The sequence below is a fragment of the Hemitrygon akajei genome, chromosome 13 (assembly GCF_048418815.1).
Source record: "Hemitrygon akajei chromosome 13, sHemAka1.3, whole genome shotgun sequence".
NCBI lineage: Eukaryota > Metazoa > Chordata > Chondrichthyes > Myliobatiformes > Dasyatidae > Hemitrygon > Hemitrygon akajei.
Window position 1 is genome coordinate 49,447,654 of NC_133136.1, and position 14,528 is coordinate 49,462,181.

Here is a 14,528-nt window from a genome sequence, read left to right on the forward strand (position 1 = left end):
TCAGCAAATAATATGATGCAAGTTTGCAACCAGGAGTTTGAGTTTGGTACAGTGCATTGAGTAATTCATATTAAGTTATGAAGCTTAGATAACTAGCCTCTAAACACAGACAGCTTTGTGCTAGTTTTTAGCACAAACAATATAGGAATTTTCCTCTATTCCTAATATTTTAATCTTTAGCAACTGGGATCAAATACTGCCTTGTGGTCAAGAATCTGCCTCATCTTGGGAACTTTGCTTGTTTCAATTAGACTATAATGGTAGGAGCTAAGTGGTTCTTGCAGAGCCTAAATAGAGTAATGTTAACAGATTATTCGGTGAGTAAACCTGCTGTGTAGAATTATTACCATGTCTTTGTATTACCTTAGATTAATTGTTGGGTTATTAATTGACTAAAGTGATAGATTCCTGTTGGCAAGGTGTATCATGTCAGTTTTCCACATTGGGTAGATGCTAGCATGATGAAACTGTCAAACTCTGAATTCTCCCCAATACATTAAATTCCCTAAACAAGTTTATCTTTCATCTTTTAACTGTGACTGAAGTCCAAAACCAGCATAGTTGCAAGCAGCAGTTGAATTAATCAGTATGTAATGTTTACATAAAATAATGAAATGGTAACAAGTCAGAGCAATTGCTTGTCACCATCACCTTGGTAATAAAGGTAAATTATAAATGCTGCTCTTGAGAATGGCTCCACTATCAGAAAAGTGAATTTAAATGCTGTATGTTTTGATGCAATAATATACTGTTTCATTCATTCCCCTTTGAAAAGATTTAATATTTTATCCTAATATCACAATTTTAAAGTTTGTTTTCCCAAGAGGAAAAAATGTATTGCGCAGATTATTAGAGTAGCTTCTAAATAACCGCTTCACATGACTGATAAGGAGGCCTGCATTCTATCTTCCTCTAGCTTGGCTCTTGATCAGAGTTAAAAACTTATAACCCCAGAACTGCTAAAGGAAATTAGAGCCTTTTGCAGTAGCTCAACAACTAGTCAAAACTGCCCAATACATCGCTGGCACCCACCTATCCACCGTCAAGGACATACATAGAACTACCTTTTCACTTGGCTTTGCACACAAGATTAAAAAGGCAGCGCTTTGCACAAGTTTTTCAGAGTTGGACTGTGACCAATCACTGAGTGGATTTCATTGGTGAGGGGGCAGATAAAAAAATAAGGCAGGCGGAAGTGTACGGCTGTTGTTGTGAGTGGTCCAGAGTTGGAGTGGCTTTGGCTCATCTGACTTGGGCGCAATCAGGCCAATTTTATTCTTCATTCCTTGTCTGTTCGGGCACAATTAGTGCAGTGAGAATGGCTGCTGGGACAGTGTTTTGTTCTGCATGTGAGATGTGGGAATTCTGGGAAACCTCCAGCCTCCTGGCCAATAATATTGAAGAGGATACCAAAAGTTTCTTCAGATATATAAAATGTAAAAGAGAGGTGAGAGTAGATATCGGACTGCTGGAAAATGATGCTGGAGAGGTAGCAATGGGTACAAGGAAATGGCAGATGATCTGAATAAGTGTTTTGCATTAATCTTCATTATGGAAGTTAGTGTGTCGGGACAGAAAGGTGTGAAGTTGCCATTGCAAGGGAGAAGGTTCTTGGGAAACTGAAAGGTCTGATAGGTCAACTGGACTAGATGGTGTACACCCCAGGGTTCTGAAAGAGATGGCTGAAGAGATTGTGGAGGCATTAGTAATCAATTGATTCTGGAAGGGTTCCGGAAGACTGGAAAATTGCAAATGTCACTCCACTCTTCATGAAGGGAGAGAGTCAGAAGAAAGGAAATTAGAGGCCAGTTAGTCAGACCTTAGTGGTTGTAGTCGATTGTTAAGGATGTGATAGCAGGGCACTTGGAGGCACATGATAAATAGACCATGGTCTCAAAGGAAAATTTTGCCTGACAAATTTGTTGGAATTCTTTGAAGAAATAAAAAGCAGGATAGACAAAAGAGAACTAGTGGATGTTGCATGCTTGGATTTTCAGAAGACCTTTGATAAGGTGCCACACGTGAGGCTGGTTAACAAGTTAAGAGCCCATGGTATTACAAGAAAGATACTAGCATAGATAGAGCATTGGCTGATTGGCAGAAGGCAAAGAATGGGAATAAAGGGAGCCATTTCTGATTGGCTGCCAGTGACCAGTGATGTTCCAAAGGGGTCTGCGTTGGGTCCTTTTCTTTTTACGTTAGAACATAGAAGAGTACAGCACAGGGCAGGCCATTTGGCCCACAGTGTTGTGCTGAACCAGCTAAAAAGCAAAGCAAAAACACCCCATCACACATCCCTCCTACCTACACCATGTGCCTATCCAAATATCTCTTAAAAGCCTCTAATACATTTGCCCCTATCACGATACCAGGCAGCACTTTCCAGATATCCACGACTCTGAGTAAAAAAAAACTTGCCTCTCACATTCCCCTTGAACCTACCCCTCTCACCTTCAATGCATGTTCTCTGGTATTAGACATTTCAACACTAGGGGACAGATACTCTCTGTCCACTCTATCTCTGCTTCTCTGTCTTGTAACTCTCCATTAGATCTCCCCTCAGCCTCCGAAGCTCCCGAGAGAACAAGCCAAGTTTATCCAGCCTCTATGTGATAGCACATGCCCTCTAAACCAGGCAGCATCCTGGTGAATCTCTTCTGCAACCTCTCCAAAGCCTCAATATCCTTCCTATAGTGGGGCAACCAGAACTGCACCTGTTTATCCAGATGTGGCCTAACCAGAGTTTTATAAAGTTGCAATATAACCTCCTGGCTTTCAAACTTAATGCCTTGACTAATAAAAGCAATCATTCCGTAAGCCTTCTTCACCACCTTATCAACCTGTGTAGCCACTTTCAAGGAGGTATGAACTTGGATCCCAATGTTTCTCTGCTCAGCAACACTTAAACAGTTTATTGGTCTCCTTGCATTTGCCTTACCAAGGTGCAACACCTCAGATTTATTAGGATTAAACTCCATCTGCTATTTTTCAGCCCATATCTGCAACTGATCTATATCGCGCTCTATTCTTTGCCAGACTTCTACACTATCCACAACTCCATCGATCTTGGTATTTTGCTCACCTCTTCATTGTCTGTGGTGATAATTTATTGCAATTTACTTCAGAAAATGTGTTATTAGTAATGCTTTTAGTCGAATTTCTTGCCTTTTGAATTACCAGTAAGCTGTCTCATGCATTTGGTAGTGCCATCTTAAACTGGAAGTAGATGATACAAAGATGGCTTGTAACCAAGCAAATCTCAATGTTTTTCAGTCTTTGATAATATTGTAAATGTACTTTGAATCTTTGAATTTACTAACCCACCCATCAAACAGCAGAGGTCCCACTGAAGATACCTGCAGAACTCCACTAATTAGACCACCAGCTTGAGTAAGTCCCTGCAACCACTACCTTCTGTCTTCCGTGTGCAAGCCAGTTCTGAATCCAAACAGCCAACTCTCTGTAGATCCCATGCATCTTAATCTTCCCATGAGGGGCTTTGTAAAACACTTTCCTGAAATCCATGTAGACAACATGCACTGTCCTACTCTTATCAATCTCTCTCATCAAAATACACAATCATGTTGGTAAGGCACAGCCTGACACATACAAAGCCATGTTGGCTCTCACTAATTAGGCCATGGGTTTCCAAATGTCCATATATGCGATCCCTCTGAATTTTCTCCAGCAGTTTCCCTATAACAGATGTGAGACTCACCGGTATGTAGTTCCCAGGATTTACTTACAAAATAGAGGTAGAATATTAGCCACTCACCAGTCCTCCAGGACCTCGCCTACGGCCAAAGAGGACAGCAATAAACTGGTCAAAGGCCCAGCAATCTTGTTTCTTACTTCCTTCAATAACCTGGGGTAAATCCCATCAGGCCCTGGGGTCTTATCCACCATAATACTCCTTAGGAGGCTTCACACTTCTTCTCCTTGACCTCTAAATGCCCTAATGTATGTATTTATACACTCAGCACTGATCTCCTGGTCCTCCATATCCTTTTCCTTGGTGATACTGAAGCAAAGTTCTCATTAAGTACCTCACTCACGTTCTCGGTATCCAGATAAATGTTACCCCCTTATCCTTGAATGGCCCTACCCTCTCCGTAGTTATCACTTTACTCTTGATGTATGTACAGAATGTGTTGGGATTCACCTTAATCCTACTTGCCAAGGACTCTTCATGGTCCCTCCTGGCTTTCTTAATTATCTTCTTGAGTTCTATTTTGGCTTCTCTATAGTCCTCTTGCTTTGTTTGATCCTAACTTCTGAAGCTTTACATACTTCTGTACTCTTGTGCAACTGACCTTTAAACACCCTCCACATGTCAGAAGATCAGAATCAGGTTTATTATCACCAGCATGTGACATGAAATTTGTTAACTTAGCAGCAGCAGTTCAATGCAATGCATAATATAGAAGAGGAAAAACAATTTTTAAAAAATTAAAAAATAATAATAAACAAGTAAATCAGTTACGTATGTTGAATAGATTTTTAAAAAGTGCAAAAACAGAAATACTGTATATTTTTTAAAAAGTGAGGTAGTGAAGGAATCAGGTGGCAAAGGGGAAGAAGCTGTTCCTGAATCACTGAGTGTGTGGCTTCAGGCTTCTGTACCTCAAACCTGATGGTAACACTGAGAAAAGGCATGCCCCCTGCATGCTGGAGGTCCCTAATAATGGATGCTGCCTTTCTGAGACACCACTCCTTGAAGATGTCCTGGGTACTTTGTAGGCTAGTACCCAAGATGGAGCTGACTAGATTTACAACCTTCTGCAGCTTCTTTTGGTCCTGTGCAGTAGCCCCTCCATACCAAACAGTGATGCAGCCTGTCAGAATGCTCTCCATGGGCCCAGGTTAGATATTCATAGATCTTGACACCCAGGAATTTGAAACTGCTCACTCTCTCCACTTCTGATCCCTCTATGAGAATTGGTATATATTCCTTTGTCTTACCCTTCCTGAAGTCTACAATCAGCTCTTTCGTCTTACTGATGTTGAGTGCCAGGCTGTTGCTGCGACACCACTCCACTTGTTGGTGTATATCACTCCTGTACACCCTCTCATCACCACCTGAGATTCTACCACCAATGGTTGTATCGTCAGCAAATTTGTAGATGATATTTGTGCTATGCCTAGCCACACAGTCATGTATATACAGAGAGTAGAGCAGTGGGCTAAGCACACACCCCTGAGGTGAGCCAGTGTTGATCATCAGTGAGGGGGATATGTTATCACCAATCCGCACAGATTGTGGTCTTCTGGTTAGGAAGTCGAGGATCCAGTTACAGAGGGAGGTACAGAGGCCCAGGTTCTGCAACTTCTCAATCAGGATTGTGGGAATGAGGGTATTAAATGCTGAGCTAAAGTCGATGAACAGCATCCTGACATAGGTGTCTGTGTGTCCAGGTGGTCTAAGGCCATGTGAAGAGCCACTGAGATTGCTTCTACTATTGACCTATTGTGGCCATAGGCAAATTGCAATGGGTCCAGGTCCTTGCTGAGGCAGGAGTTCTGATGTGGATTTGCCAGAGAAATGGTGTTCCCAATTACTGCCGCTTAGTCTTTGTCTCATGCCCTCATAATTTGCCCTACTCCAATTTGAAGCTCTCCCGCAAGGACCATATTTATCCTTATCGATAGTTATCCTGAAAGATGAGGAGTTGTGGGCTCTGCTCCCTAACTGTTCATCCACCAGGTCAGGCTCATTACCCAGCACCAGGTCCTGTACAGCCCCTCCTCTCGTTGGACCATCCACGTATTGATTTAAGAAACCCTTCTGGATACATATTTAACTCCATCTAAACCCCCTACAGGAAGAAGGTCCCAGTTTATATTAGAGAAGTTGAAATCCCTGATGACAACAGCCCTATTTCGTTAATCTGATTACATATCTGTTCCTCAACATCCCAGTGGCTATTGGTGGTCTGTAGTACAACCCCAGCAGTGTGATTGCACTCCTCAGATTCCTGAGTTCCACCCAAATGGACTCAGTGTCTGACTCCTCCATTATATCTCCTCTGAGTGCAACTGTGATATTGTCACTGATTAGTAGTGCAACTCCATCCCCTCTGTTACTTCCACTTGTATCTTTTCTAAAATTTTGAAAACCTGGTACATTAAATCATCCATTCCTGTCCCTCTGTCAACCAAGTGTCAGTAATGGCTACAGCATCATCGTCCCATGTACTGATCTATGCTCTTAAATTCATCACCCTCACCCATAATAGTCCTAGCTTGAAAATATACACACTTCAAACTATCCAACACATCATACCTCTTATTTCAATTTTGCCTTTCAATGCTTTTCCTGACATCTACCTTCTGGTCCGATCTTTCCCTCACTGAGCTGGGCTCCATTTGCCAGCCCCCTGCAAAACTACTTTAAACTCTCCCAAGTAGTGTCTCCAAACCTCCTGGTCAGGAGGTTCAGGTTCAGGTGTAACCCGTCCCTCTTGCACAGTTCACACCTTCCCCAGAAGGTTCCAGTGATCAGGAGCTCAAAGCCCTGTCCCCTGCACCATCTCTGAAGCCACTCATTCATCTGTGCTATCACCCCATTCCTGCCTCCACTAGCACAGGGAGTAATCCAGAGATTACAACCTTGGAGGTTCTTCTCTTCAGCCTCTTTCCTAACACTATATACTCACTGCACAGGACCTCTTTCCCTTTTCTACCTATGTCATTGGTGCCAATATGCACCACGACCTCTGGCTGCTCCCCCTCCGCCTTGAAAATACCCTGCAGCCGCTCCGATACATCATGGACCCTAGCATTTGGGAGGCAACACACCATCCTGATGTCTCTTTTGCAGCAACAGAGTCTCCTTTCTGTCCCCTTAACTATTGGGTTCCCTATGACTACTGCACTGGCTAACACTACCCTTCCCTGTTGACCCTCAGAGCCAGCCACTGTGCCACCAGCCTGGCAGCGGCTGCCGTGAGCTGATGGCTCACCCTCCCCAGCAGTATCCAAAGGAGTATGCTTGTTGCTGAGGGGAATGTCCACAAGGGATCCCTGCACTGACTTCTCAAACCCCTTGCCTCTCCTGGTGGTCACCCATCTACTGTTGGAAACCCGTACTCTGGGTGTGACTACCTCATCTATAATATTTTCAGCCTCCCGAATGATGTTGAGCACATCCAGCTCCAGCTCTAACCCAGTCTGTCAGAAGTTGGGTCCACTTCCCACAGAAGTAGTCATCAGAGAAAACATCAGGGTTCCCGAGTTCTCACATTTGACAGAAGGAGCATTCCAACCTGGATATTCTTTATCAAAAAGAAAAAGGCTTGCCTTTTCTGAAATGTGCCTCCTCGGGAAAAGACAGGCATCCTTTTAGAATGGGGATGAGGAGGAATTTCTTAGTCAGAAAGTGACGAGTCTCTGGTATTCAATGCCACAAGCAGCTGTGGAGGCCAAGGCATTGGGTATATTCAAGGTTGATAGATTCTTGCTTAGTCAAGGCATGAAGGGATATGCGGAGAAGGCAGTAGATTGGGGCTGAAAGGGAAAATGGATCAGCCATGATGATATTGTGGAGCAGACTTGAGGAGCCAAATGGCCTGATTCTGCTCCTATATCTTATAGTCTTATATATTTAGAAAGGTGCTGAAAAAGGGCCAGTAACATCATGAAGGATCCCACCCAGCTCATGAACTGTTCGTCCCACTCCCATCAGTGAGGAGGCTACGTAGCATCCACACTAGGACCACTAGACTCAAAAACAGTTATTTGCCCCAAAATGTAAGGCTGATCAACACCCCCACCCACAAACCCACCCCTCCCCACCCCAACCACCACTACTTTATCATTTCATGTCAGTCACCCTATATACAGAGACTCCTGTGCCCTAGCATCACTTTATCAACATGCAATCAATCTACATATATTGGCTATCTTATGCATTTATAATCATTGTGTTTGTTATTACCATTGTTCTGTTCTTTATGTTTTTTTGTCCTGTATCATATCTGGGGTAACAACTATTTCGTTCTCCTTTACACTTCTGTATTGGAAATGATTATAAACAATTTTGAATCTTATATAATTGCATATAATTGTTTTCAATGCACACAAATTCAAATCTGGAATCTTTATTGGATATTTAAGTGAAGAATTCGAAGTATTCTGCAATTACTATTAGTGGGTTGTTCAGGCAATAGCATTGTTGCCATCAGGAAGAAGGTACAGAAGATTTAGGGTTCACACCACCAGGTTCTGGAACAGTTACTATCCCCTCAACCATCAGGCTGTTTAACCAAAGAAAATAACTTTACTCAACTTCATTTGCCCCATCATCGATATGTTCCCACAACCAATGGACTCACTTTCAAGAACTTTTCATCTCATGTTTTCAATAATTATTTCTTATTTATATATCATTATTTATTTCTTTTTGTATTTGCACAGTTTGGTGTCATTTGCACACTGGTCAAAAGGCCAAATTGGTGCAGTCTTTCACTGATTCTGTTATGGTTATTATTTTATGGATTTACTGAGCATCCCCACTAGAAAACGAATCTCAGGGTGTATATGGAGACATATATGTACTTTGATAATACCTTTACTTTGAATTTTTGAACTTTGAAAAGCTTGTTTAGAATCTATTGAGAAGTTCATTAGTCACCATTTTACCATAGTAAGATTCCAAATACATTGGACACAGCTAAGAACAAAATTACTCTAAGCACAAAATTCCTGTCTTGTAAGTCAATGTGTACCAGCATTTAAAATATTAAGACTTAAATCTGCAGACATAAAGCACATTTTCCCATTAAGTATTAAACAATGGAAGTCAATGATGTACTTAAGAAATGAGCTGCATTTTATCTTATTACCATGATCAGATAAAACAACCTGTTATAGATCTTGTTTGTGGGAATACAGGCTGAGGCATTAGGCAATTCTACTGACAATTATGTGAATAGCGTGTATTTATAACTTCATAATGCTATGGGTTACTGAGTGATCATAATGACATATTACTGGAAATTTTCAAAAATATGCAAAGGAAATATATTAGGCATGATGAATATTTTGAAAAATACTGGTACAGTTGGTACAAAAAAGGTGGCCAGTGACAGAAATGTAAAAGATGTGATTGGTTTGTTTATTTGCATTAATTTGCTTTCACTTAAAGCCAATCGATAAGCTTATTACAGAACATTTTTAAAGTAAAGATACAAAGTGTTACCTGTAATTAGTTTTCCAGTTATATGCTTTTCTTTCCAACAAGTACTGATGCTCTAATATTTGGCATCCAGGGTATCGGGGAATGTTTGTGCAATCCCCTTCTGCTGACTGGGACCTCTGTTCCTGCACACCCCTTGAAGTCATCAGGCCCCATTTCATAAGGTCTCATTAAGCTTCAAGGGTTCACTGGGAAATTTATTCAATTAGTAATTTTATCACTGTTCTGTGCACTGAGGAACAGGGAAAAACTTAGTTTTGCGGGCCATCCATGTTATCAGTGTAGTACGAGGGACAAGCAACAATGATGTTATAGTTGCAAGGACAGTGAGTGCAGGGAGTTGAGGTGCAAAGTAGACTGTGAGGTCAAGAGTCAGTTTTATCATACAAGAGGTCCGTTCAGTAATCTTATAACTAGTGATTAAATTGAGTGAAATAAAGAAGTGTTGGGTATTAACTGGAATAATGTCCAAATGTATGGAAAATTTGCCAGCCCAGCAACTATCAAAAGCCAAAATCGTGCTACTTGTCAAAAAACGTTGTCAGTTTAAATCCCTTAGAAAAAGTGAAAGGCATTGATCGTGTGGATAGTCAGAGGCGTTTTCCCGGGGCTGAAATGGCTAGCATGAGAGGGCACAGTTTTAAGGTGCTTGGAAGTAGGTACAGAGGAGATGTCAGGGGTAAGTTTTTTATGCAGAGAGTGGTGAGTGCGTGGAATGGGCTGCCAGTGACGGTGGTGGAGGCGGACGTGATGGGGTCTTTTAAGAGACTCCTGGGTTGGTACATGGAGCTTAGAAAAATAAAGGGCTATGGGTAACCCTAGGTAATTTCTAAAGTAAATACATGTTCGGCACAACTTTGTGGGCTGAAGGGCCTGTATTGTGTTGTAGATTTTCTATGTTTCAATGTATTCTCAGATCCCTCTGTTCTACCACACTCCTCAATGCCTTACTGCTCACTAGGTAAGTCCTACCTGGATTGTCCTTCCAAAGTGCAATATCTCACTCTTGTCTACATTAAACTCCATCTCCCATTTTCCAGCCCATTTTTACATCTGGTCCAGATTCCACTGCAAGCTTTGGTAGTCCTCCTTGCTGTCCACTATGCCCCCAATGTAGTTGACCACATTATCATCAAGATTGTTGATGTGGATGACAAACAACAGAGCCAGCACCAATCCCTACGGCACACCACTAAACACAGACCTCCAGTCAGAGAGGCAACCATTGACCACCACCCTCTAGCTTCTCCTGCGAAGCCAATGTCTAATCCCATTTACTAAAACTGACTGAATGTTCTTGACCAACCTCCCACGCAGGACCTTGTCAAAGGCCTTGCTAACATCCACTGTCTTGCCTTCATCAGCTTTCCTGGTAACTTCCTTGAAAAACTCTCTAAGGTTGGTTAGAGATGATTTACCATGCACAAAACCATGCTGATTATCCCTACCCAGTTCCTGTATATCCAAATATTTATACAGTATGTAAATGATCTGGATGAAAATGTAGATGGGTGTTAATAGGCTTAGAGACAATATGAAGAATGGTGGTATTGTGGATGGTATAGAAGACTGGCAAAGAATACAGTGGGATATAGATCAGTTGCAGATAAAGGTGCAGATGAAGTTTAATCTGGCTAAATGTGAAGTGTTGCACTTTGGGAGATCAAATACAAATGGCCAGTACACTGTTAATGTCAAGACCCCTAACACTGGTGTAGAGTGGGATCTTGGGGTCCAAGTTCATAGCTCCTTGATGGTAAAGAAGGCATAAGGCATCCTTGCCTTTATTCATCCAGGAATTAAGTTTAGATCAGGAAGTTATGATGCAGCTTTATCAAACTCTAGTTAGGCCACATCTGGAGTACTGCTTTCAGTTGTGGTTACTCCATTATAGGAAGAATATGGAGGCTTTGGAAAGGATACAGAAGAGTGTTACCAGGATGCATCCTGGATTAGAGGGCATGAGTTGATGAGAGTTTGGACAAACTTAGGTTGTTTTCTCTGGAGTGATGGAGGCTGAGGGAAGATCTGACAGAAGCTTATAAGATTATGAGAGGCACAGATAAACAGCCAGTATCTTTTCTTTTTGCTCAGTGTTGAAATGTTTAATATCAGAGGGCATGCATTTATGATAAGAGGTAAGCACAAAAAAGATGTGTGGGCAAGGTGTTTCTTTACAGAGAATGGTGGGTGCTTGGAATGCGTTGGTAGCTTCATTATCTGGTATAGAGGCACCAATGTGTAGGATCATAAGAGCAATCTGAAGATTGTAGACTCAACCAACTCTGTCACAGGCACAAGCATCCCCCCCACCATTGAAGACATCTTCAAAAGGTAGTGCCTCAAGAAGGGGGGCATCCATCATTAAGGACCCTCACCATTAAGGACATGCCCTCTTCTCATTACTACCATCATGGAGGAGGTACAGGAACCTGAAGAGCCACACACAATGTTTCAGGAACAACTTCTTCCCTTTGTCCTTAAGACTTCTGGGCAGTGCTGAACTGATGAACACAACCACACTATTCCTCTTCTGCACTATTTCATTTCTTTATTTTTATTGTAACTGGTAGTTATTTATTCTGTCTGTACAGTACTGCTACCACAAAACAACAAACTTCATGACTAATGTCAGTGACACAAACCTGGTTTCAGTACCTTGCTGTCCGGTCCTGATATCGACTGCTTATTTGCCTCCATAAATGCTGCCTGACTTGCCGAGTTCATCCAGCATTTTGTGTGTTGTGCTCAAGATTTCCAGGATCTGCAGAATCTCGTGTTTATCATTCTGATTCTGAAATGCAGCTGAACTCATGAAAAGCAAACACATTTAAGGTGCCCCCTCCAAAGATTACGCAACAAAAACTGATGGAAAATATACATCCAAACACCCTGCTTACTTTTGGAGATATAAACAGCACAGCCCTGCTCCATAGATGCTGATGGCTATTTAGCAGGGATACCAACGTCTTTGTAATTGTGACTCTACCACGTTTAAAAACTACACAATTTATTTAGTAAGCTGTTGGATTGATATTATTTTTCAGATGTGTGCAGCACTGAGATTTAATATTCATGATCTGTGAGTTGGAAATTTAATACTTCAAAAAGCAGGTGTCAAGCAGCTGATTCCACACTGATTATTGTGGCAGATTAATAACTATTAGGAATGACTTATTTTCTTGGCCTTCATCATGTTAAATTCTATGTTAACAGATGCTGGCTGGCGGTGAGTTGATGAGTTCAATAGGTTGTGTGCTCATACATAAAGATAACTAACTCTACCTACCTACCTCTCCAGTCTGCGTGGTAAATATTATATATTTAGACAGTAAATGTTAAACATAAATTTGTTTTGAAAATTATTAGTAACCAATGCGGTACATGAAATTGCCCTGTGGAATTATGCTTATTTCTGATCATCTGTCTAACTCTTTGATGCACCATCAATAACCCTCTGAGACGTGAGGCGAGATATCGGCTTGAACAAGCAGTAATTGACCACCATGCTACATCCTGGAGACTGAGGGGCAGGGCTCAGGCCTCAATCACCTTTATACCGGGGTCTGTGGGAGGGGCCACAGGAGCAGTCAGCGGGGGGGGGGGGGGGGGCGTGTCCAGACAGGTATATGTAGTTCACCACACTCTTACTTGCTGTTCAGATAATCTTTGACTTATAGGCCTATATATTGAAAAGAGAGTACCACTCATTCTGACTTCCAGCTCCACCAATGGACTTTCCACAGTAATGGAGTTCATGTCGACTAACCAGGCAGAGCAACTGGACGGACTTCACGTCGAGAATTACCATTATGCCAGGAGTCATCTGATCTCATGTATTTAAATAGAAATACCATTCACATACCCCTCATGGAAAGGTAAGTGCAGTTTCGTGGTTTTGTTTTCACTTAAACTTCAAGAAAAATTTAAATAATTTCCAGGCTTTTAAATTTATATTTTTAATAATTTAAGCTTATTAAGATGATTTTAAAAAGTCACCGGCTGTAATATTTTAAAAGAATAGTGCAATGAGCTTTGCCAGAAGCAGAGCAGCAGGTTATGCAGGGGAGCAGAGGTTGTCAGGACCCGCCTCATAGTGGCTCATGACTGTTTCTGCTTCCAGTACACAGGATCCGCCCAGCCTGCCCTCTGCATCTGGTTCAGATTAGTGTCAGGAATTCAAACTGCAAACCAGACCCATTATGATTGGCCTAGTTTTTCATGCATTGCAATACTACTTTTGAAATTACAAGGATGTAGATTCAATTAACAATTACTTAAAACAAAAACATTATCTTGGCATGTGACTCAAAACTCGTATTTAGTTGCCATCTAATTTAAAACTTTGGTTATGCATCCTTTTGCCAATGTGGTCAGACCAAAATGATTAAATGTGATTCACTCATAAGTATAAGAGATGCATTTGCATCAGATTTGGCTGAAATACCAAACTAGAGCAGCACAAACTCTGGATAATGTTTATGTTAAACAGGAGATATGGCTGGCTAAGGACTGAACTAAACAACAACTCGTAGTCCTGTGGATGGACAATATCTAGCTGCAGGAATGGGAGGATTAAGCATTTAACTGTAGCCTTGTTGCTGCTTACACTGGCAATTCATCAAGAAATGTATTCTAAGCCACATGCAGTGGGAGCTGGATTGCGTCAGATTCAGGCTGATATCTAGTATATGGCATTTGCATCATATCAATGTCATGCAAAGGTCATTTTCCATGTTAAGTTAATTATCCCAACTTGTTGTTCAATAAGATTATGACGATCATTAGAATCATCCAACATCAATATCCTGGTGCATGCCGTAAACTCAACTGCTATAGCCATGTGTGGTCATTCCACTACGGTTGTCAGGTGCTAAGTATTAAATGGTAAACAGCCCAGGTTCCATTAAGGATGAACCAAATTAAAATGACAGAAACTACGGTGTGAGTCTTGATGAGTCTCGGCCCAAAACGTTGACTGTTTATTCTTTTCCATAGATGCTGCCTGGCCTGCTGAGTTCTTCCAGCATTTCGTGTTTGTTGACAGAAAGTAAGGTTTTGAGATTCTGTTTGTTTATTTTTTCTGGCTATCCTGTGAAATCTTTCTATCATTGATTTCACATTAGAGATTTGAGAACTTTAAAGGCAGATTTTTTTAAAAAATCGCAATAAAATCACCATTCTTTTGACAGAAATCGCCAAATCTTGGCAGTATTTAAACTGACTGTCACCACACAAATAGTAAAACGTTTAGAGACTGATCCTCTGTCATTCTTATAATAATGATTTTGTGTTAGTACTACAAATCAGTCTATGCTGTTCATAGTAATGG